We start from the raw sequence: 24,043 nt of genomic DNA on the forward strand, positions 1-24,043 counted from the left end.
GTTCCTAAAAATATCAGTGTGAATGGAGTTTTGGCAGGTTGAGTCATTGATCAGTAAGAGTGTTGAAATGCGGACCCTCCCTCTGGAAATGGGAATGGCTGAAGGTCTTCCCACATACAGAACTCTGGCTGCAAGTCCTTTGGAGAAGAAATGGGCCCTTCACATATCTGTTTGGTAAATCAGGACTTTTCCAGGCCTCATAGAATGTAATAGGAAAATGGATTTCAAGATTGTCTCCTCCAATGGGCTTGTTTGATGGATGAGAAACTGGCACCAGATAGGTTAAAAGCTCCTCATAGTGTCTGTAGTCACATCCAGCCTGTGCTTAAAGCAGAATGTTTGCATGTAGACCCAACATCACATTGCACTTTCTGCATCGTTTCAGGGGCCAAAAGTAAGGTTAGCAGTTTACAAACTTCACGGTGGGAGAAAAGATACACGTATGCGTGCCTGTGCTCACACACACACTGGCATTTGCACATATGTGTTTAGATTTACAAAGAAAAGGGAAATTGGGAAAAGAACTGTTGACTCCAACTTTCACATCCTACATTGGCTTAAAGTATCTGAAATATTAAATTTTTTTAATTGCTCAAGTTCTTAAAATAAAGTGGAAATCAATTTAAAAGTCAGGTGGGACAGAAGAGGAAATGACCTAAATATCTATTTCTCCTCCCTATGAGTTAATGTCTCTGTTGTTCATGTTCTAATATGTCTTTGGAAATAATAACTTCGGAGGTTTATTTTCACTTTATTTATTTATCAGTTTATTTTTTGGCAGCTCTGTCTGGCCGCCTGCTGCCTGTTCATGGGACTGGGACTGGGCCTGTCCGGAAGGGTGCTGGGAGAGTGTTGTTTGCGTTCTGCATCTGAATGAACATCTGCCAGAAACTCCTAGCCCAGCAGAGCGGAGTCATCTATTTGTTTTTAGAGTGTGGTCATTATTTTTCTGACAATGCGACACCCCTCCCGCTTCAGCCTGAGAGACCTTTGTTCCTCCACATCAATGAAAATATCCTGAGCGGACCCCAGAGCATTTAGCATTTTCTTCGGTTGCTCATGCGGCCTCTGAGCTGTTTCTGATAGAGCGATAGTGTTTAACAGTCATTTATTTAGTGCCACCCTGGTTCCCAGTGATGGAAGCAAAGTCAAAAGACCTTATCTCACAGAGACTGTCCCCAGGGCCAACATAGAAATCAAATCATGACAAATAACATGACAAATACTGAAACCAGACAAGCCATGGAAAGGGTGACTGGGGTGCTAGTGAGCTGAGCCCCTCCAAGTGGGAAGGGCTTATCTGCCTTAGTCCTGGCCTCTGTGTCACTTCAAATGGGATTTAAAAGCAATGCTCTAAGTGGATTAGGCCTAGAGATTAACTTGAGTATCCTGTGTTGAAAGGCCTGGATTTCACTCTCTCCTGAGACCCTGAGGATTTGCAAAGGACCCATTTTCCAAATACTTTCCCAGCAGCCAGGAGATGGAGCGAGTGGAGGAAGACACCATTCCTTCCATGTACTCTGTGTACTCACTTTGCTCTTCCAGACCTGGCCCATCCTCATGCCTCAGGTGGTCAGCTGCTGCTGATCACTCCACCTTGATAAGCAGGATAAAGAGGAGGGGAAGGCCATAACCAGGGTGCTCTGAGGGTCTCTTTCCTGGAAAAACCCAGAGGAGGAAGGAAGGGGACTCTTTTCTGTTCAGAAAAGAGTTGAGCATGCTATTGCTCCAGATGCCCAGGGGACAGATGTTATCATCAAGATGGAAGCTGCTTGCTGGACACCCTGTTGTAGAAGAGGCCTCTATTAATTGTCCATTGGAATGGAAGGCTGCTAACCTTCACCAGGTGCCTACTGTGATTTATGTCTTGTAGGGATTTTTCTCGTAGCTCAGTCATATGTCCTCACAGCAACACTAGAGGTAGAGAAAGTTGACTGCACTGTGCAGATCCCAGTTGAAGGAACTCAGCAAACTTGCTTAGGATCCCTGCTAACAGATGACAGACCAAGGATTCAAACACAGAGCTTTCAGAGTTTACCCAGGACTGACTGACTGCTGTGATGCCCACACTGTACGCTATAAGACTGAGGATGTAGATTTTCCACTTCAGTTGTGGAATCCACATTTGGCTCAGGGCGGACCAGCTCCCTCCCCCATGCTCGCCTGTGCACATGGCGGCCAGCTGTGGCTCCCGCCTGGGGTGGAGATGGAACAGAGCCAAGACCGCACATCAAAGACTAGCAGGGAAGTGTGCACTGCTTCTTCCTGGCTCTGGTCTCAGCTGCATGCTTTTTGGGCTGTATGAAATTAACCATGGCAAAAGGATTGGGGGGATCCTGTTGTGGAGGACAAAAACTGTTTTCCCAGCTTTGTCCAATCCAATTACAACTGGTGATAGGTAGACAGGTAGTGATGGTGCAAAAAGCTTTAGAGGCTTCTTTTCACTAAATTCTTATGACTTTCACTGGGAAGTAAAAAATCCTGACCAAATAGTTAAAACTGCTTAAAAAAAACCTGACAGATCAAAGTAGTGTAAATTCTTAGGCATTTAACAGGACTATGGAATGAGATAATTTGACCAATTTTTCAAAAAATAGTATACTAGTATATAAAATATAATTAACAAAATTCTATGGAATATAATAATTCAAAATAAAAAATATACTGAGCACCTATATTGTACATTGCATAAAAGTTACACAAGATCCAAGAGAGTTTCTATTCCAGTGGGAGACAGACATTGAACAACAGCAGCCACAAACAATTAAAACTACAGTTGAAGTGGTCACAAAATCTTATAGAAACAGTGGGATGGGTGACTCTGTTAGGTGGAGGGGAGAAAAATCTCAAAGTCTTTCCTAAGATTACAATATTTTAGCTGGATACTGAAGGATGAGTGGCAGAGCAGTAGAAAGAATGGCATTTTTGGGCTGAGAGAGGAACATATGCAAAAATTGTGAAATAATTGGGGCCTGATGTGTTTGGGGACTGCTTTCCAGACCATCATTCTGAACATAAATGATCATTGCTCCTTTCTGCAAATGTAGAGTGTATAGAATTATAATTTGTTAGAGGATAAAACAGAGTTTACTATGTGGTATCAGGATACACAGGCTCTGGATTTTAAAAGACTGGGTTAGAATCTGGGCTCTGCCAGGTCATTCAGTCATCCATCCATCCAACTACATTGTCAGGCAATAAGCATGGTTCTCGACATACAAAAATGAGTGAAGACATACTGGTTGCTCTTAAAGATGGGACAAGTGTAGAAGTGGAACGACATGCAAAAGGGTAAAGAGTAGGGCAGGTGGTGTAGTCAATGATAAGGGAAGTCTTCTTAGAGGAGATGACCCCACCCTGAGTTTTAAACCCGAATGAAATCTGGAAGGTCAGAAGAGGGGGGACAAAGGAAGAGAAGAGAATAATCCAGGCAAAGGAGAAAGGAATGGAGATAAGGACCAGCCCATGTTTGGGGAGAACTAGGAGCAAGTGCGCCTGGAGCAAGCAGGGAAGAGCACCCAGGGCAAGGTGATGGAGGGGCTGCATGGCATGAACTCTGTGTTCCACTCTGGCTGCGTATTAGAATCATCCAGGGGATCTTTAAAGGGTTCATGTTCAGGCCCCACTAACAGGGTCCTGACTGTGTTGTTTGTTTTTTAAGTTGGGGGCTGATGTGCACTCAGGGTTGAGAATTGCTGCTTCAGGGTCAGGGAGCCACTGAAGAGTATACAATAAAGGCATGGCATAGTCAACTTTCTAACAGGGGGAACACTTTGGAAATGATTGTCCACTAGAGAAGTTGTGGGCCTGAATTGGGGCAGCAGTTGTAGAATTGAAGACAGACAGGAGGAGGTGTTTTTGAGAGTATTCAGGAGGTAACATCAGATGGAGCTGATGGATGATGTAGCAATGGGACGAGGGGAAATTCAAAGACAATTCCCATACTTACTGGTTGGATGGTGGTGGGATTGCCAGATCAAATAGAAGACACCCACTTAAGTTTGCTTTTCAGATAAACAAGGATTTTTTTTTTTTTAGTATAACTCATGCAATACTTGAAACAAATTTATTTTAAAAATCATTATTTTTTCTAAATCTGACCATCATAGTCCTCTTGCTTAAAGTGGAGACATCAACTAATCAGAGAATAGAGGAATAGGGAAAACTTTGATGTTGTGTTGATGATAAATTCTGATCTGGACATGTGATCTTTGCACTGTGCAGGTAGAGATATCCAGCTGGCCCTTGATATCTAAGTCTGAAGTTTGCCGAGATATCCTGGTTAAAATCATCAGTATATTTCTGTAGAACTTGAGACCATGGAATGTGGATGAATTTTTTCAGACACATTAGATAAAGTGAGACAAGTGATAGGCCAGGATGGAACCCAGCTTTCTAAGTGACTTAGAGAAAATCATTTGACTTCTCTGAGCTTTAGTCCCCCATTGTTAAAATGGAGAATAATAAAACCTGTGTCAAATACTTAAGTATAATATCATGTAAAAGGCCCTTGCTACCTTGCCTGGCTCTTACTATCACCATCAACATTATCAATGTTGTCATCAGTATCATTGAATCAGATCATACAAACCAGTATCTATAAAGACAAATGTCAAAATATGACCAAAATAATATTCTTATTAAGAAATATACAAAAATGCAATGAAAATAACCACAAAGCCCTAAACTTTGAATTATTTTATGTGGTTCAAATAGTAGGAGAAATCATAAGGATAAACCCTCTGTTACAATAATCTCAATTTTTATCAATTATATTCTCCAAAAGGATGAAATGAAAAAAAGTAATTTGCACCCTCCAGTAACACCCCATCAACAGTGTCTTTAGAAAATCATTTATTTTCTTTTTCTCTCCTTTTTTTAAAAATTGAATTTATTGGGGTGAATTGGCTAATAAAATTATACAGCTTTCAGGTATACAATTCTACATCATCTGCATATTGTATTGTGTTTTTACCACCACAATACTTTTTTTCTTTAGGCTTTCTGGGAAGCAAATGTTTGAAGATATAAGTGATACTCATGTTTTTATAGCAGGAGAAAGAATAATTATCTGAATTGGCTCACAAGTATACACAGATTATGTGCATGTGTGCGTGTGCATGCGCGAGCGCGCGCACACACACACACACACACATTTTATCTCTCTTCATATTTTGTCTGGACATGTTAGCTGTACAATGAGTCACTGTTTGTTCTGTACATACAGAGTGAAGCAGGACCACCAGGGCTTTTTAATCTTTTACCAAAGGTGGGAACCGAAAGCCCTGATGAAAAGGAAAGGGAACATAAAAATGTTTAGAAAAAAATAAAAAAACTAATTCTTCAAAGGATTCCATTTAGTTCATCTTACATAGTATAAACAGGTTTAGAGAAATCTATATTCATATATCTCAAACACTTATTTCAAGCTTCTATTTGATATTCCTTTTCTATTTGTATTCCAATGGGTAACAGAGTGGCATTTTTACCCATTCCACCTGCTAATCAAATGGCCAGAATGTATTAAATAACCTCATAGTGCCTTGCTTTATTGTAATAAGTTACTATTAGCAATTAAAGAAGAAGCACAAGACTTAGACCTCATATCTGAGCATTAAGAATAGGAGTGAGGATGGGGCTAGAGGAAAGAAACTTGCTTAAATATATGAAAACAGTGTCGAGGTCCCTCCATACTAATGGATGGAAAGAAACACAGAGAAAATAGGTAGCAGTGGCATCATTCCTTTGCTCATTCATTTCATACCAATAGATATTAAACACCGCCCAGGAGTTTGGTCTTGTGAGGTGGGAATGGGGGTAGAAAGGCAGATAACCAGTTTCCTATTATACAATATGATGGGCTCTACTTAATGAAAAGAACAAAGTGCTGAGAGAAGACCCTGGGATTAATTCTGCCTGGGTGGGTACCAGAAGGCTTATCCGGAGTTTTCCAGTTGGTTGCTCATACAGTCTTGAATTTAGAGGATTAAAAAAAAAACCTGTTGCCTTATTTGTTATGGTTCAATACTCTCCTGGCAGAGTTAGCCTCTGCCTCCCCTCAGCAACCCCCGCACTTATTTCCCACCTCCATGATGGCTTGATTCCTTTGTGTCTTCTACACGGCTACTGCTGAAAGCACAGGTGTGTGCTTCACTCATCACCGCCCAGCACCTCTGTATAAGGCACACGGTAGGTGTTTCTTACACATCTGTTGTTTACATGAATGAATGAATGCCAGTGTGGAGCCATTGTAGATAAGAGTCTCCTGGTGTAGGAATGCTTTCTGTCACCTTCTGCCCCAGCAACATTTTCTTTTTGCTTATTGAGGGCAATGCAGACATCTAGTAGTCTCAGGGGTAAGAATATTTGATGCTATTTGTTGTCAGTTTTGTGCCTTTGCTGTGGAAAAGTGGTGGGGGGAGGGGGTGATATGATGGATTCCAACAGTGGCAAACGAAACAGAAGGGACTAATAACTCAACCAGTGCATTAGAATTGCAAGGGGCCTCTCTATTATTCCAAACCATCACAAACTGTTGATAGACTATTAAGAAAATTTCGACCCAAGTGACCAGTTCTCAGTCCATGAGCATGCTTCACTGAGATGTAATCACCATGTTGCATTGTGTTAAGTGAAATAATCCAGACAGAGAAGGACAGATAGCGTATGACTTCACTCATATGTGGAATCTAAAAATAAAATAAAACAAATGAACAAACAAAGCAGAAACAGACTCTTAGATACAGAGAACCAAGTGATGGTTACCAGAGGGAAAAGGGATAGATGAATAAGGTGAAGGGGGAAGGTGAAGGCGGAATAAGAAGTATACATTTCCAGTTATAAAAAATAAATAAGTCATTGGGATATAATGCCAGCACAGGGAATATGGTTAATAATATTGTAATAATTTTGTATGGTGATGGAAGGTTAATAGACTTGTCATGATCACATCACAGGGTATAGAAATGTTGAATCACTATGTTGTACACCTGAAACTAATATAATATCATATGTCAACTATACTTTAATTAAAAAAAAGGAAATAATCATCATGTTGTGAGCCCAAGAGACCATACTGTTGTTTTTCTGCTGTTATTCTTTTGTTTCTTCCTACCCCGGGCTCTAAGCATTCTTTGGAAACAAACAAACAAAATAACTATAATAAAATGAGCAGCATTCAGTAAGGGCACATAAAAAATTTAAAAATAAGCAAACAAACCAGATTTTTCTTCATATTTATTGGTTTAGAAAGGCCCAATCTGAGAAATCCTTTGGGGACCATAATCATGTCAGCAATCATTTTACTTGGTTCAGCAGAGAAGCAAAACACCTAGTCTTTTAGTTTGATTAATTAAGCCACATGGAAGAAGATACTGCAGAGGGAGAAAGGTGAGGCAGAGACTCTGTGCACACAGACTGCAGCTCTCTTGCATACTACGTGTCTTCTCGAATTATTCATCGGCTACAACCATAACAAATCTGGGTATGGAAGCAATAAAAAGCTTTCAAATATTTTCAGACTGGAGTTTATTCTGAAGTGCGGATACCATCAGTGTGCATGCTTTGTACTTATTTCTTAACAGAGTTCAACTGGAGTCATCCTTTCCAGACTTCTAGACACAATTAGAAAATGACGGGAAGAGAGGAAGGAGTTAGAATTTCCCCAGATTCACAGATGAAGATGCAATTTTAATCTTGGGCCAGGTCCTGAATTGCAACCTCTTTTTCCCATCCCACCGAGGGAGAGAGAGAGAGAGAGAGAGAGAGAGAGAGAGAGAGAGAGAGAGAGAGAGAGAGAGAGAAGAGAAGAGATATAGATAGATAGATAGATAGATAGATAGATAGATAGATAGATAGATATATAGATAGATAGATAAGATAGATAGATAGAGAGAATGAATACGAAAGAGAAAACCCAAAATACTGACGTCACCTTTACAATCGGGAAAAGGCAGCATGTTTGTATTTACTGTCCTTCTGCCTATAACGTGGTTCCTGTTTCCAGGCTGATCCTCCCCGCTGGCTCCAGGAATTGCTGGCAGCACGGGGACACGTGCTTTCTCGGTTGTGACAGCACAGCCTCCTTCCTCAGGAGACCTCACTCCAACAATGGCACCCAGGGCGCTGGACTTGCCAAAACTTACCCCAGGGTCATTCTCTCATGTCGAATCCCTTTGCACATCCTGTTCTGTCGTGTTGAAATGGCTTCTCCTTCCTCCTGTCTTGTGATAATTTTTTTCTAGACCCTGTTTCAGGGTTCCCCCAAATCTGTCCTTTCGCCTCTGCTCCTAACATGCAGCAGCCCAGAGCCCAAAACAACTGTCTTCAGGGAAGCAGTGAGGGTGTGCCTACTCAGAATCCCAGGGTCTGTTTTCAAGGTCTTCTCTATCCGGGTGTCTATGTCAAAACCATGTTGATGGACTTTGTTAAACTAAGACTTAATTAAGAAACCCCAGACACTTGTTATTCATGAATAGGTGAAATTAATTAATTAATTACATAGGAGAGTGAGCCCATACAATCCTATAGGCCAGAATTGCCTGGGTTTGAGGTGACCCTGCGAGAAGACTAAGACAAGCGCTTGTCTAATGCTGGAGAGATTCATATCTGTCAGGATGAAGACCCTGGCTTTGGAGTAGCCTAGTCCCAGCCTCTTCACCTTCAGGGATGTGACCAAGAGGAGTTCTGTGGTTTCTGTATGACAGTGGCCTGGTCTATAACATGATGTGATGATTAAAGAGCACATCTCAGGAAAAACCTGTACCAGAGGTTGACACATAGTTAGTAACCAAGGCATGGACTAAGAACAATTTCTGAGGTCAAATGAGCCTCTTGGCCTTGCCATGCAGGTAATTACTCTGACCCGGGCTACCTGGCTTCAGGTCTCCTGTCAATACACCTCTGATTCCTGGATGTGGCACAGGCCCCACCCTCTGTGTTAAGATGGCCATGCTGGTCACCACTTGATTTTATAGATTCAGAAAATGGGTACAATGATATTGACTTGGGTTTGGAGGTTTCCAGACGGGGAGAGATGTTATGGTATTTGTGTGGTAGGGAGCTTAGTGAGCTGTATGTGGAGAGTGACTCTATACAGTGAGAATGGGGTAGTGGGGTAGAAGAGTCTCCTTCAGAGACAGAAACAGACTGCCATATACCGGGTTGCTTATAACCAACATAAGTTTATTTCTCATAGCTCTGAAGGCAAAAGTCCAAGATCAGGAGCCATCACGGTCAGTTCCTGGTGAGGGCCCTTTTCCAGGTTGCAGATGCCAACTTCTTGTTTTGCCCTCACGTGATTTTGTTTTGTCCTCACAACTCTCTTATGACTCATAAAAACACTGATCCCATCAAGAGAGCTCAGCATAATGACCTGATCTAACCCTAACACCCCTCCCCCCCCCACACACACACCAGCGGTCCCACCACGTAATACATCCCATTAGGGGGTAGGTTTTAGCATATGCATTTTTGGGGCACACATTTAGTCCATGAGAGGAATGATGGCCCTAAAGTTTCCATTTCAAGATGGAACTTCACCTCCGCCAGCCACTGGGCTTCTCCCCTCCGATTTATAAAAAAATATTTTTATAGATTTCAGAGAGGAAGGGAGAGGGAGAGAGAGATAGAAACATCAATGATGAGAGAGAATTATTGATCGGCTGCCTCCTGCATGCCCCTAACTGGAGATAGAACCCACAACCTGGGCATATGCCCTTGACCGGAATCAAACCCGGGACCCTTCAGCTCACAGGCCCATGCTCTATCCACTGAGCCAAACCAGCTAGAGCTCCCCTCCGATTTTCACTGTAGTCATAGACTTCCCCATAAAGCTTTCAGATTGGTCTTTCCAAGGTGACTAATTTCAATTTTAATTATCCATTTGTATCCCTGAAGCCTTTCTTGTTGTATTCTAGTTTACTGAAGTGGGTTACAGGCAATATATTTGTCAACAGCCTGCTAGAAGCAAGGTGACACTAACCTTTTACTCTTGAACTTGCTTATACAACAGATGGAAATGGCTTTGAGCTGTAGTCCCTGAGGGCTTGGACTGCTCATTCCTGTTGGCAACTATCAAAGTTAGGATTATACTCTTTTGGGTTGTTGGGAAGAAACAAAAGATTAAAGCCCTAAAATTTTTGTCACACATGTCCCTCTTTTTCAGAACATAGAGTGGCATGTTGTGAGCTATTATTATATTTAAAGACATGCTGATGACCCCACCCTTTTGTTGAGACAGCTGCCTGAGAAGAAGGCCCAGGGATCGCCCAGCGAGGGGGTTACCTTGAGTGTAATATATTAGCCCAGACTCACAGCCTGTCTCGGCCCTGGGTGGATGCCAGCAAACTGTTTTCACTGTTATTTTGAAACATCAGTTGGCACTTGAGCCACTCACATGCCATTTTCTCTTTGTCACAGAAAAACATTTTCCTTTTGGGACTTGTCACATGTCAGGACCCCTTCCCCAGCTTATCTGGCTGCAACTTGGGAAATAGGAAATGAGAGAAGGCAGAAGGCAGAGACAGGAGCGGATCCAGAGTTCTGCCTACAAAACATCCCTTTATTTCTGTTTGCTTATTTCTCTAATAAAGCCAGGGTACTCCCTCTGATCCCAGGGAAAAGAGGAGTAGGTATCATCGGAGCAACCATATCCCGTCCCTGACTCAAAAGGAACCCTGCATTGACTCTGTGGCCCCATCTGGTCACAGGGTGGTTGCAGTTGAAGGCTGCCATGGCCTCTTGCAGTGGCATTTTGTGGGTCTTGTGTGGGCATTCTTGCCCCACTCTGGGCTCTTATCCCACAAGATTGCGTCCCTCTGGCACCGTGCCTGGCACCTTTTCCCGGGAATGCCCTGGCTGATCTTCCTTTGTTAAAATATGAATACCTTTACTATGGATTTCCCCCCTCAAGCCATAAGAGTTCACCTCTTCCTCTTCTGTGTTTCAAGGGCATTTCCTGTATCCCACTTCTTATCACAAGGAATTCCATGTGAACTTGTTTGTTCTTATGTCATAAGCCCCTTTGGGGTGGAGACCATATCTTCATTCTAGTCTTCAGCACTAAGCACCCTGCCTGGGAATATGGTGTGAGCAGGAGGAGTTGTCATTAAAGTTTAGTCATTCCTCCTTATTCCAGAATGGTCTATTTTCTTGATTAGTTAATTGAGAGCAGTATCAATTGCTCATAAAAACACTGATCCCATCAAGAGAGCTCATTCGTCCCACTGCACATTGCATGTTGATACAAACAACAAAGGGCTTATCATTTCTCCTTTAATATATTAGTTGAATCTGACATTTTGCCCACTTGCTTTCCACCTCCCCTAGGCTACGAATTTCAGGGAAGGCCATGGAGATGGGCAAACTGTGCAAGGTTATTCTGGGTAAGCTGTCCCCCATGCCTACAGCAAGAGTCTCGGCTTTGGCGGGCCATGGTGGGACAGGAGTTACTGTTTCCCTGTGCAGAGAAGCCCACCCCTTCCTATTCACTAATTACAACTAAAAGCTTTGGCATTATACAAAAACACCTATTTGAGGAGTCTGAAAGATAAACAAAAGCAGGTGGATTGTGGAGAGGTATTAAACGTGGAGAAATGACCACACACAACTGTAATAGAAACCCCATCTTTTTGCCACAGGATGCAGGAGAAGAGCTCCTGCAGATGAAAAAGGGCACAGATAATCCCAGAAAGGACAACTAAGGCACAGGATTTCCTAATCCTTTATGTAAATCTACAGAAGTTTCAACCCAACCCCTGAAACACATGCAAAGGATTGACCCAAACCACTAGATGTGCTAGTTTCCTGCGACTGCTGTAAAAATTGCCACAAACTTGGTGGCTTAACCCAACAGAAATGTGTTCTTTCTCAGTCCTGGAGGCCAGAAGCCTGAGGTCAGTTTCACTTTTTATTAATTGGACTTCATCAAAATTAATTAATTATTATTTTTTTGCTTCTGAAGATACCATTAAGAACATGAAAAAGGCAAGTCTCAGATTGGGAGAAAATATAAGACAAAGGATTTGTATAGCGAATATATTCAGAACTCTTACAAATCAATTACACACAACTCAATGAGAAAATGGGCAAAAGATTTGGGCACTTACAAAAGAAGATACACAATGGCTACCAAGCAAATGAAGTGATGCTCAACATAATTTGTATGAGGGAAAAACTAATGAAATGTACAAGGAAATATCACTGCATAAACTCATTAGGTTGGTTACAATTTATAAAAACTGAGCATGACAAGTGTTGGCAAGGATGGGAAGCAACTGAAACTCTCATTCATTGCTTGTGGGAATGTAAAATGGTATATCCTTTGAAAAACACTTGGGCAGTTTCTTACACCTCTTTATGATCCAGCCCATCCTTACTACTCCTAAGTCTTTACTCAAAAGAAACAAAAACATATGTCCAGTATGTGAATGCTCACAGGAGCTTTGTGTGCAAGAGCCAAAAATAAGAAACAACCCAAATGTTCATTGTAAGGGTAAATGAAAATTGTTTCATCCATTTATGAAGGGCAAAGAGACCATTTTCCTTTTCTCTTCATCTTAGAATGTTTTCTTGGAGATACAGTTGTCGACCAAAGTTAATTTTAGACTGTAATAAAAAAAAATCAAAAGCATTTATTTGAGCAAAAAGAGTTGAAACGCAGGAGACACAGACTCAGATAGCAACTTAAAGAGTTTCAAGGAAAACAAAGCTGGAGCTTATAAAGGCAAACTGCAGAACTGGAACAAAGGAAGTGTTTCCTGTTGGGTGTTTAACATAGCGTGACACCTAATTAAAAAAGTTGGTTAAGTCCCAGTGATACAACTCCGGGGTAAGGGTAGGCAGGGAAACAAGTTGGGTTGCAAAGTCTAGAATGTACTCCTAGGGCAAGGATAAGTCTACCTCTCCTAACAACCTCCTTACTCCATTTTAGGGCCTCCTGATGTTAGTGACTCTATTTGAAATCTCTTTATCATTGTGAATCTGAACTCTTGCTCTGTTTGGCTTAGGGGTACATCTCTCTAGGAATTGAGCTGGTTTCCAATGTTACAATGTACAGGTATTTCTCCAGGCCGGCCAAATAGACCCCTGGAATTAGCTCCAGGCGTTCTCATGGGAAATGTGGCAAGGAGAGCTTATTTAGTCTCTGGAAGATAAGAGAAATTATTGTTCTTTCTTCTTTTCTGCATAAAGTGTCATGTTTTTCCTGAACTTTGTAGTCATTTTTGGGTTGCCTTACGTGCATGTACTACTTACTCAATAATCAAGTGTGCTCTCTGTTCTTCTATTGTTATAGAGGGGTCTTTTTTCTTGGCCTGCTTTCTTTATTTCCCCAACACCACCCACAGGTGAATGAATAAGCAATAGAATACCACTCAGCAATAGAAAAGAATAAATTTTTGATTCACGCAACAGCATGAATGGATTTAAAAATAATTCACTGTAGCCCCAAAACGAGCCAGGCCTCCCTGTCCCCATCCTCTGGGCTCTCAGTTCAGTTTTGGTTGGCTTGGTATTTCCCAGGGCAGAGCTTTTGGACCAGAAGCAGTCACACTCCATTTCCCTCAGTTCTTTATCTTAAGACTATTTTCACAGCCAAAGGGGAATTTGTTATTGTGGAGGGGAGAGGAACAAACCTCAATCTCATCATTTTGAAGCACCTATAAAAACATACAGGGCTCTAAGGCAACCCAATGCCAGAGAGCAGGTTTGAATCTGAAAACAAGGTTGGCTGCTGAAATGCCTTATTAGCTGGGGACTTTCTTAAAAATAGCTTCCCAGTTGCCTCTGGGAAATGTTATTTAGTCTATCTGAGGTCATGCTAAGAATCTACATTTTTATGAATGGTCTCAGGTTATTCTACCATTCAGAAAAATGTGGGTACCATGACTATGAGGGTAACTTCATTAACTGAAAAACCCCCATCTTCTTCTGTTCCCCTCCCTTTTGTCTTAATCAGCTGGCTGATGCCTGAAAGCCCCTCAGATGATCAGCCTTCAGCACAAGTGTCAAAGACCACCAACAAGGTATGCCTGTTATCCTTGCACTTGTTTTTTTATTTCTTTTAACTAAGTCTTTGAAGTCTATTAAAATGCAAAATCACTTAGGCAGATGCAGTGAATTAGAGATGGCCATAAATTCTTTCCCATTCGTCCCACTGAGAAGTGAGGTCTATCTCTCCACTGTCTTGAATTCTGGATGACTAGAATTTGACAGAAGTGATGCAGGTATCTAGGACCAGGTCTTAAGAAATTGGGAACGTCCACATCCTTCTTTCAGAACACTTGCTTTTGGAACTCAGCTACCATGCTGTGAGGAAGCCCAAGAAGGTCTGTGGAGAGGCCCACACAGAGGTTGGGCTACTAGCTGATAGCAAGCATGGGAGCCAGCCATGTTACAAGTGGCTCTTCCATCCCAGCTGATGCTTTGTCCCTCTTCATGGTGTAACCATGGGCAAGTGCTGCTCTTTACAAACCTCAAATTTCTGCATTGTAAATTTAGGGAAAACTAGACTAAATATAATAAAGATGATTAAGAGTTGATGATTTTGTGAAACCTTGACTTATTGAGTAAAAGGCTGGTGAGTAGGTTTATATAGGAGGTAGAGAGTGAGACAAACCTTTATTTTTTGAGGAAATTTTTCCTGACACCCCACCCCACTGCCTTTGGAATAGGTGTGGATCCTGACTCTTACCTAGCATACACCTTCACCATAGAATTTGCTACAGTCTATTTACATAGTCTCTGTACCCTCTAGAGCAAAGGTCATGATTTATTCTACTTTATCTCTCTAATACCTTACACCCAGCTTAGCAGGCAACAGGTATTTGATAAATAATTGCTGAAGAATAGATGGATATAGTACAGAAGAATAGTTGTTGAAAACAGATGATGTGAAAACCACTAATATGAAAAGGGTTAGAAATCCCAGAACAGTGGTTCTCAAGGAAGTGTAGTATATAGTGTTCAACATCTCAAATGGGTTTTTAGTCACAAAGTTTGTTTTGGTATTTAATAACCCTTAAAGTGTATAAGATATTGAGTCATTTATAGCAAGCATGTGTTAAAAAGAAGTTGGGGCAGGTGTTCTAGCTACTTCAATTCTGCCTGTGGCTGACCCCATAATTGCTACTCCCTGCTTCTCAGTCAGAGGCCACAGTGTTACCCCAGATAAGAATTTCAGAATGTCTGGGAGGAAACCTGGGGCAGTCCATCTCCTTTACCAAACGGCCTTAAACTCTTCCAGGCACACGCTGTGGGACTTGGCCTAGAACGGGTTTAATTCTTTTATTTAGTGCCGTTGAGGGTGTGGGAGGGGGTGTCTAACCACAGGGAACCATATAATAAGGCTTTTTGGTTCAGGTGCTACTGTTGCCCCAGAAATGAAGTTGTCCCTGACTGTCCTGGAAGGGGCAGACAGAAAGGCTCGCATTCGTTCTGTCAAGGTCGAATGCAGTTAATAGTCAGGGGATTTCCTGTCTTAAGAGTAAAAAGGTGTAGCCATGCCAAGTACAATTAAACACTTGCCCTCAGATGTGCTTTTCAGAATTTATCCACAATACCTACATGTGGTTCGTATCCTGCTGGGAATTTAAGGTTATTGCATTGAGAGGAAGGAGTGCTTCCCCCCCAGCCCCCGAAAATTTCTCACTTGCCTCTGAACTGTATAGTTTTCATCAGGAAAAACTGACTTTCAAATAACTTCTGAGGTGCCACTCTGCTCTGCTCCTGTTTCTTTTCTTATGCACGGAGGGAGTCAATATTCAAGGTTACAGGGAGTTTGGTAGTTTCTTTCCAGTTTGTCCAAGAAGTCTGTCCATTCTTCTCCTCCATGGAGTTATATTTTAGACTTATTAAAGTTTGGAAACACCACTTCCTTCTTTATTCCTGAGATGAACAATACTACATATTCTTTTTCTGTCTTTTATTCTATACTTAAAGTATTTAAGAACATTGGGCTTAAAGTATTTCTCTTATACCTGTATTGAATATTCCCTTGAAATTATGCTTTCTCATCTTGTCAGAAAGTAAAAACCCATTATTTTTATTAGATATAAATACAAATTCATGTCTATGCTAAAGGGGGAACAAAAGAAACCCAGGTGAGCTAGAGGGGCAGAGGAAGAAAGGGATAATAAATGAAGATGTATGAGCAAAAAAATGAAACCAAGGTTGAGATGCAAAAACTTAGGAATGAATAAGACAAGAGGAGGAATATGTCTCCATCAGAATGAGCTACATTATACTATGATAAAAAACAGCCCATTGCTTTCAGGCCCTTCAAACACTAAAGGTTCATTTTTCATGAAAATTCCCCTGTGGTCTGGGCGACGTTCTAGCGCAGTCATCCCTGTGCCACGTTTCATCAGACAATGCAAGACCAAGGCCTGATTTTGAGTGTGTGGGGATAAGCAGTCTTCCAGTGTGCTGGGAGTGGACAGGAACTTGGTATCAGGGAACACAAGTAATGGCAGCCACAGTAAAGTGGAGGGGAACTTGAGAAGTGAAGATAGTAGCAAACTGGGGTGGAGACCCATTTAGAAGCACTTTGGGGTATGAGGACTCTGGGGCCTTTGAAGGAGTCTAATGAATATCACCTCTGTTCTCACCCAGTTTCTGTCCCATTTGAGAAGTAAGACATAAGAGTTGGTTGATGGAGAACTAAAAGATCCCATTCATTCCTGCCAAAGCGGATTCTAAGGGCTGATTAGCTTGCCCTTGTACTGAGACCGGGAAGGAGGTAGAAGCACCCACCTGACTCAGGCAGTGCTGCATGGAGAAGTGCCAGAGCACACCTCTGAGGAGGAGAGAGAAGGGCTGCTCTACACATTCACCCCTGTTCGGCTAGTCTTTTCCCATTGAGAGAAGCAAGTGTGTTATACTAATGCAGATTCCTCCAAATGAAGGAAAAACATCAGGAGGAAACAAGAAGCATCCCTCCTCCTCAAGTGAAACTCAGAGAAGGAGCAGTCAGCTCCTATCAAGGCGGTTCTGTTTAAATGTAGGGGTGCGTGGGCTTGTTTTCTCAAGGATGGGGCAGTTGAGAGAGAGAAAAAGTGAGAGAGATGGACACAGATAGAGGCAGAGATAAGACTTAGGGAGAACAGAGATAGAGGAAGAAATACTCGGGAAAAGAAAAAGAGCCAGAGGGACTATTGAGACAGAAAGAGGGAGAGAAAAAGGGACTCAATGAGAAGAGGAAGAGGAAGAAGCAGAAGCAGGAGAAGGAGAAGAAGGAGAAGGAGAAGCAGGAGAAGGAGAAGAAGAAGAAGAAGAAGAAGAAGAAGAAGAAGAAGAAGAAGAAGAAGAAGAAGAAGAAGAAGAAGAAGAAGAAGAAGAAGAAGAGGAAGAAAGACAATAATTACAAATAACCCTGTCCTGGCTGGGTTAGGAGGACTTGGGGTAGCTGAAGGCAAACTGAATGTACATGTATTCATCTGCATACCTGTTTTTTTCTCTCCAGAATTCCTCACCCTGTAGTGCTCTCTCTACCAAGCTCTAAATATGATGTTGTAGATAATTAATTATTCAGAAGATAATGAAGGGCCTGTCCCAAGACGGGCCTTGTAGGTTAAGAGTAATCAAAGGACTTGTATGCATGCATATAAGCATAACCAAAGGACGCAAAACTCTGGGGGGTGAGGGCATATATGGGAGTGGGGGGGGGCAATGGTAAGATATGTACACATATAATACCTTAATAAAAAAAAATTGGAAAAAAAAAAGAGTAAGCCTTTCCCTGCTTCTTCGACTCCCAGTCTGGAGGCGGTGAGCGGCGTGGGGAGGGAGGAGCAGCAGGCCTCCTGGGCCTCCTAGCTGTGAGGAGCGCTCTTTGGGGTTCTCTTTCACCCATTTTAACAATCTTTAGAGAGATTATAAAATTTGGCCTGGTTAAAACAAAATCCATTTACAGCTACATAATCTTAAGCATTTTTGTTTGCTTGTAATTTGCCAGGCAAAATCACATAGCAAAACGTTTGCACTGATACTTCCATTTGATATTTTTCAACTCAGAATGTTAAATTAAGGGGGGGGGGGGGGAGGAGGTGTTTGTAGTGGGAATAGATTTCTCACAAAAGACACTGAGTTATATTCTAGTTTTCCTGTTTGATAATCATCCGCATCTTGTCTGTGTATATTCTTTTTGGCTTTTTGCAAAATTCACTTTCCTGACCTTAGATAACGCAAGGAGGTACATCCTTTTGGTGAGGTTCCCGAGCTGATGTTTACAGGATTGCCTACACACCCCCATAGAGTGCTTGCCTCGAAATGCTTGCTCATTTGGCATGCAGAGAATATCTGAAGTGGTTTACATCCTTTTGGGCCTTGGCAAAACCCATAATGCAGTTTCCCAAGCACTTTGCCCCTTCATTTTTAAAGTGATCTATTTTCTCAAGGAAATGCAATCCGTATGTTTCTGACTCATTTACACTTAACTCATCAGACTGTTGTTTGGTAATGGCTCTGGTGTTCAAGGCGCCCAAGGAAGCTGTCACAGAGTCGAGTCTTTCCAGAGTATGAGACACACAGTGGCTGTCTCATCTGAGTCAAACCCAGACACCTCCCCTCGGTATTTAAATTCAGAACCTGATTGTCTTGGAGCAAACTAAATCATCCCTGCTTTACTAAAATTTGTGACTGATACCCTCTAATCCTCATAAGAACTTAATAAGAAAAACATGGGCTGATTTCCCACCTCTACCTCTCTATTTCCCCTTAGGAAGTGCTCAGTATTACAAATAAATTTGGAGAGACAGATGACTTTAAGGAGTTCTGACTTTAGTCTAATTACAAAGGCCCGGCCTGGTCTTGGGTTCAGCTGAAATTGGGCTTTTGCCATCGAAGCGACTTTCCCTTTACTTGGGGAAGACGAATGTGCATCTTAAAGGAAGAATAAACAAAACTTGAATTAACTAGAAGCCAACCTTCCACTGGGAACACAGCCAACCCCTACACATAGCTCCCAATCTGCTTTGATAAGTAAAAGGCAAACCCCAGTAAAGTGCTCGCTATCAGAGATTTATTTAAAACAAACAACCGACTCACTTGTAGGGGTAATGCCCATCCTTGGGTGCATGACTTCCACATCTGCATCTAAGTGCTGAACAGTGCTTCAGAATGATTGCCCAGGGCACTGTAATGCCCTTAATCATCACAGAAAAATTCGATTGTGTTCAGTTCTGTGGCAGGAAGTTAAGTGCATGCATACATTTGGAAACATCTTCCACATGAAAGATGGAAACAACTAGAATTTTCTGGTTAAGACAAAATTAAGCCCCCAACTTCAAGTAAACTATAACAAATCATGCCTTCAATATATATAAGAATAAAGATGATAAAAGTCACCATTCATTGGTTATTTACCGTGAGCCAGGAATTCTACCAACTTTAAGGATAACTCCATAAGCCTCACAGTTCAACCACATTCAGTCACCTCGATTGTATAGATGAGAGAATTGGAGCTCAGGTGGCACTGTTAGCAAGTAGCGAGCCAGGGCTCAAGCTCTTTCTTCCACACCATGCTGCTTCTCCTGAGACAATTTTATAGAGGTCTAAGTTTATTCATTCAGATTCTGCTTCTGTTGGAAAAGGGATTTTAAGTTTTCTTTCGGGGTGCCATGCTTTAGCCTTCCTCCCCAGGTGGGCCCAGGATGAAATCAGGCATCACCCGAGACATTAAGGCTGAACTCTTTCTTTGGTGGATGTAAGAAGAAATCATGGAGAGATAGTCACCACATTTGGAGAAGTTTGGGATTTCCCTGAAAAATGATTTTGAGAGGTGAGAGGTGGGGTCAGAAGGCAGGGCCCCCTAACCAATGGGGGCTGGGTGTGTGAAGGATGACATGTATACCTAACTGCTAGAGGAGGTGACTGATTTTAGGGTCAGCCTCAGACTAATGTTCTTTCATTGATCTCTGGATGGGAAATAGCCATTTCCCTGAGCTGCTTTAGGGATAATGAGATAGCATGGGAATTGGCTTATCGTAGTGTCTGCTCATGGTCACGGGCCCTATACTGTCAGAATCTGAACCTGTAAACAGTTTAACTTCGACCAAGGAAATGCTTTTCTCATCATGGAATAGCCACTCTGGTTTTTCAATATGGGAATCAAGGCTCTAATCAAGGGCGGCCTGTGGATGGCTTCTGGACAGGCCACTTCCACCTCCCTCTTTCCCTTTGTTTCCTGGGCTTGATTGACACCAGTGATGAGATTACATTGGATTTAAATGCATCCGACTGCACACGGCCTGAAACGGATCTGCAGAATCAAGCTTTAACACACATCTTGAGAATGGTTCTCAGCCTTCCTGCTGCTGGCCAGTCCAGAAGCCCTGGAGAGGAGCCCTGTTCACCCTGCGTCTAGGCCGTTAGAGAAACAGATGTTCAGATGCAGGCACTCTGAAACGCAGACCGAAAGAAAACCCTTTTGAACATTTTTCAGTCCCCTAAAGTGTGTGTGGATTTTGAAAAAAGCTAAAGAGCTGTTTTTAATCTCGGCTAACCTAAGGGAAAGGGTCATAGTTACTTATTAGCCCAATTATTTCTCAGTAATAAAATAACTGGGAGGACAATCCATGGCCAATGTAAGATGCCGGAGATTGCTAGGGAAATGCAGACATTCACATGTTGAAGCCTCTCTTCCCCAGGACAGCTCTGCACCGTCTATTTGCCATGTATGAGTAGCAGATTCGCTGGCCGCTTGCAGTGGAGGAAGTCTATAAGGAGGGAAAGATGAAACATCAGTTGGGTTTTTAACATTCTATTTTAACTGGGAGAGGCTGAGCCAACTGTAGTGTGTGTGTGTGTGTGTGTGTGTGTGTGTGTGTGTGTGTGTGAGAGAGAGAGAGAGAGAGAGAGAGAGAAAGAATCTGTCATCCCCAAAGATCCTTCCACATATGCGCTCAAGCACATGTGACTATCTCAGAGCCAAGTGGTGGCTTCCATTGCCTGACAGTCTTTCAGAGGAGGCCCAGATGACAAAAGCAAGCATGGTTTGGACCCTCATGGACAGCAATGTGACCAACTCACTAGAACGAAGAAATGAAATGGAAATGAAAATCCCCAGAACCAGTAACCCTCCTTGATCAGCGGGCAAGTCCCAATCCAGCCCTGACTTTCAAATATAAATTTGCTGGTGCTCATTTAATGGAGTTCTGTGCAGCGCTTTGATCTCCTTGCAGATGAAGAGGAACTTTAAATTATGAAAGATTACTTCTGATGACAGGAATAAAATTGATATGCTTGCACTGTGCTGGGCTTTGCATCCTCCCGCTCACATTCCTGAGCACTGAGCTTCCTAACTGGGTATTCCAGAGTTGGCATTTGGGGGTGGGGGGGAGGGGCAAGGCCTGGGCAACAGGAGGCCAACAGCAGATCCTCCGAGTTATTTTCATTTTAATTCTGAGCATGCGTTAGGGAAATGCATGGTCTTGTGCTTTGCAGCCATATGCACTGATGTAGAGCACACACAATAAAGTGCCACCACGTGTTTGGGTGAGAGACTTTGCTCCTGAGATGAAGGAAAGTATGAAGAGAGGTGGGAGCAGGGGAGGAGGGGAGATTAAAACACAACTTCTAAGGCTCCTTTAAATTGTACCATCTTGAGCAAAGAAAAGCCTGAATTATGTAAAAGCTGGCCAGGTGCCCACATCTGGCAATGGTCAGATTGTTTTGTAAGCAGGCAGTTTGCACACAGCACGCAGAGCCGGGGCTGCTCTGGAAAGAATGATGAGTCTGTGAAGAAGTTCATGGGACCTGGCCGCCAGACGGACACCCAAGGCGAGGGAGCACTTCCGGTCATTTGATCTCCCAGTGCAGCCAGGTGAGATGAGTTTTGTCCTCACTGCTAGGGCTTCATCAGGACTGGGTCAACCCCATGCTCATTCCTGCCTGAATGGGAAACCGTGCCCCTGCGCTGGTGTCAGGCTTCGAAATCAAGTTTTCTCCAGACCTTCCCAAGGTTCTCAGAAGAAATAAGACCCTTTCCTGTGTCTGCAACTTTAGTGTTCCTGAGGAGACCCCTTCCGTGCATTCCCTCTGCTCCCCTTTCCCCCGACTGGCCCGGTCATTTCTGAAAGCCACAGCCCTGCCGTGGCCCATGCATGGCTAACTGTCTTCTGTTTGCTGCTGTTCGGCACAGACCCTGCCAGGGCTCACTGAGGCCCTGAACCAGGGATCTGAGAGTGCAGCCAAGCGGCACCCACACAGGTTTTGTATGTTGGGGAGCCCATCTTACAAACAAGTGCTCACCTGGCCCAGTTGCTGCAGTTTGGACCCACCCAGCCAGCTGAGGTAAATGTGGAGGTTAAATGTGCTTTCTTCTCCTGGAGGAACAAAAGAAGAAAATGTGTCAGGCGAGCACTCCAGGGACCATTGAATGCCAGCCTCTAGCCTAGTCGGGGTTCTCTGAAGAGACCAAAGCAGCCACGGACAAGAATGTGCCCACTGTAGGCTGGGCTTGAGCACGTAGAAGCACGCAGCTCCGGGAGAGAAAGGTCTGGGGGCCTCTTTTCAAAACCAGCCCTGAAGTATCTGGTATGATTTAGATTTGCTCATAAAAACAACTCAGTTGGTTCCTGTTAAGTCAATAGTACTTGAATTGCGTCTCAAATATTTTAGCTCTTGCAGGATCCTTTATGACATCGCTGTGTGCATGCTGCATTTCACAAAATCTGGCCAGCTCTGCTATTTTGTTCTTTTCACAGAGGGGAGGAAAGACAGAGAAAAGATAGAAAGGAGTTAAGAGTATACCTATTCAACTCTGATATTTACTGCTAATCTCATACTTCCCTGCTGAATGGCTTAACTACTACTTTAAAGGACGTCTTATGTGTCCTGGCCTTATGGTGCTCAGTGGTTAGAGTGTCAGCCCTCGCACTGAAGAGTTGTGGGTTTGATTCCCAGTCAAAGGCATGTACCTGGGTTGCGGTTTGATCCTTGGCCCTGGGGGTAGGGAACCAATCCATGTGTGTCTCTCTCTCCCTCTTCCCTCCCTTCAACTCTCTCTAAAAAATCAAAGGAAAAGATATCCTCAGGTGAGGATTACCACCACCACCATCAACAAAAGACATCTTCTGTATTTTATCTTCCTATAGATTTTATTTTCTATAAAAATTATTTTGGAATTTGACTTCAGTTTTTTTATGTTAAAGAAACTTTATTAATTGGTCTTTGCTATAACATTTTTACTTTATAAAGTGATAACAAAGAAATAACATTTAAAAGATGAGATACAGTACAATATTAATACTTTTCCCCACATTTTAGTGTAATTTTTTTCTTTATTGATTAAGGTATTACATATGTGTCCTTATCCCCCATTGCTCCCCACCCCCTGCTCATGCCCTCACCCCCTGGTGTCTGTGTCCATTGGTTATGCTTATATGCATGCGTACAGGTCCTTTGGTTGATCTCTCCCCCTTACCCCTATCTTTTGGCTTCTGTTTTAACTCAATAGGCTTGTCCCCTCAAAGGGACCATTTTCAATGGCTGAGATAAAGCCCCCAAGGGCAACCACATCAAAACCAAGTATTCCAGAATGCACGGAGTTGTTTGCCACACACAGTGACCCAGCACGCATCTATGCCTGAGCGACATGTGGGAAGGGGGAGAGGGAGATGGGTAATTTCCTCAAGAACTTCACAACTTGGCCCTGGGAGCTTCATCAGTCCAGGTAAAGGTCATTCCTCTCCTGGAGGAATTGAAAACGAGAGTTTGAAAACTCCACCACCAGCTACAGTGTAAAAAATCATTAAGATAGTATGGATTAGGATTCTGGTGACAAAGGCTAGTGAGCAGCATTATCTCAGCGCTCACAGGCAGGTCAATCGACTGGAAAACCAAATTAGGCCACTGCTAGATTCTCATGAATCCACAATAGAGCTTTATTCTCTGGCTCTGGAGTCACAGAGATCTGTTTCAATAATTAGTAAGATTAAAGAATACTTGAGAAATACTAGCAGCATCTATTTTCCAAACAAAGAGAGCAAATTGCCTTAATTCCATGCAAGGAGTTCATCTAATTTGAGCTTGTCATCAATTGTAC

This window comes from Cnephaeus nilssonii, assembly GCF_951640355.1.
Source record: "Cnephaeus nilssonii genome assembly, chromosome: 11".
Taxonomy (NCBI): Eukaryota; Metazoa; Chordata; class Mammalia; order Chiroptera; family Vespertilionidae; genus Cnephaeus; species Cnephaeus nilssonii.